The sequence below is a fragment of the Notothenia rossii genome (genome assembly GCF_949606895.1).
Source record: "Notothenia rossii genome assembly, chromosome: 5".
Taxonomy (NCBI): domain Eukaryota; kingdom Metazoa; phylum Chordata; class Actinopteri; order Perciformes; family Nototheniidae; genus Notothenia; species Notothenia rossii.
In genome coordinates this window covers 84,284,100-84,286,330 of record NC_136903.1, presented here as the reverse complement: position 1 = coordinate 84,286,330, position 2,231 = coordinate 84,284,100, and positions in this window count along the sequence as shown.

The window sequence follows — 2,231 nt, the reverse complement described above, 5'->3', positions numbered from 1 at the left end:
GTTAGCTGTTGGCTAGCGTAGCAGTTAGCTTGTCAGCAGTTTACCAGCTAGCCCTGTTGCTATAGGAAAACAATTAGAGAATAAAGTTTGAACAATGTCAGGAATTTCCCTATTACACATGTAGCAGAATGATTGCCTTTTCTTCAACTTTGGACATTTGTTTACCTGCGTTTTTTATGCCAGCCAGTATAGAAACTTCATCAACACGCACTTGTTCGTTGTTAATGCCGCTGACCATGAGCAGCTCTGTTTAAACATGGGCTCAATCGGACACTACACAGACTTTGTACTAGGGAGCTATCTGTTTAATGTTTGGTCAGAGCTAATGGGATATTTGCGTGCTCCCTAACAGCTCCTACCTGTTTTGTATAGATAAGTTAAGAGTTGCAGTGCATGTGTGAAAGGGCCTTATGATACTAAAGTAACAACATATTTGAATTAAATATGCAATTTTTTCCAGTGTGACACGATCCTTAAAAGTTTAGGAATGATTAAACCTTTAAATTCCTGAGTGAGAAATGTTATGGTGGGAGGAGGAGCCCCCTCATCAAGTGGAAAGGTTGGCGACATCTTTATCTGTCAAAGCTTTGGTTCTGATGCTAAATTGACAGCTTCAGAATGTTTCTTTAATGCTAATTCAATGGTTAAATCCACCCGCAGCAGGGCTAGCTGTAGGGCAGCGGTGTTATCCGGGGTCCCTGAGGGCCGTCCTGTCCAGTGCTGCTCTGTGTGGTCCACCCCCCCCCCCCCCAGGAGAGGGCCTCTGCCTCCCTCTCTTCCTTGTCCTCCTTTGATATCAGGAGTGCTGGAATGGAGGAGTAGCACTGCGAGGGAGGGAGGGGGGATGCTGGGTCTCCCTAGTTGCCAAGCGAATGCCATATGGGCAGCTCACTGGTGTTACTGGGGGCCCGAGGCAGTTCCCAGAATTCACATGATAATGAAGCCTGGGGCCATTCAGAGTGCTGGCCTAAAGCTGGGTCTAAGAGCTTTTGATAGCCCCCAGCAGCCTGTAGGCCTGCCCACCCCGGGCCCAGCCAGCTTTCCTACCAGGCCTAAACCACCTGTTTGATTTTCCCAGGGCCCTGCCACAGCGGAGGGAGAGAAAGAGGGAGCAGGGAGGAGGAGGGGAGGGGCAGCAAAGGAATGTCTCCCTCTTATTTTGTCACTGAGTGTGTACTTCCCATTCACTTCCTCTTTATAATCCTCCAGCCCTCCCCTCACGTGCACTCACGCATACACACTGTTGCATAAACACAGGCGTGCACGCGAAAACACGCACCCGACTATAACCTAGAAATGCACATACGCACACACACCCCTGCTGACCCGCACACAGGCTCTTTTAGCCTTTTGTTAAAGCCCCTGAAACAATCCCAGGGAGAAGAATGAAGTTTAAAAGTAGGGCACCTTCTGCTGCACCCCAAGTTTCACACAAGCGGAGTCCTGGAAGTGGGCCCTGGATAAAAAGCAGGGCGCTTGTCTTAGCTGGGTGTCTCTCACTTGTACATGTATGGGAACCGGGGGAGAGTCTCTACCGGGCGGCGGGGCAGACAGGGGGGGAACTGACAGCAGAAGGACCCAGGGGGGTTTGTTTGAGAGGGTGATGGGGTGGATGGGAGGACACCCGGGCGTGAGAGGAACTAACAGGAATGGCGTTGTGGCTCTTGCGGGGGTCGATGCATGTTTACAAGAAGGGCACATTCCTTAATCGTGAGAATGGCTGTTCGATGCACAGCAATAACACCGGGACAGACCGGGCAGATGGCCTGAGGCCTCACTTACTGTAGCCACAGCACACAAAACAAAAGCCTGTTGCTTTATCAAACAGTTGAAGGTCAAGTGGTGAAGGGAATATGAATATTACGTCTGTTTTATTTCGCTATGGGGCTTTAAAAAAAAGAAGAAGACATTTGCATAACACACAATAACTGCATGAGGGCTCTCTAATCAGACCGGCTTCTGTGGCAGTACATTTCCTGTTGTGAATGTGCTGTGCTCAGAGTATCAAAACACACACAGGTGTGCAGGTGTGACGCTGTGTACTCTGCGGCCACTTCTAGTTCCTGGTGTTAAAGGCGGGGCAGCGTTCCTACAGTTTAACCTGAAATGCTGCCTTGCTGGGGGCTAAACACCTGCGCTGCACTCACAGGGCTGCAGAGAAAAGGTAAGGGTGTGTGTGGGGGGTAGTTTACACCTGAGCTGCCTGTGTTTACCCCCGAACCCATACCCAA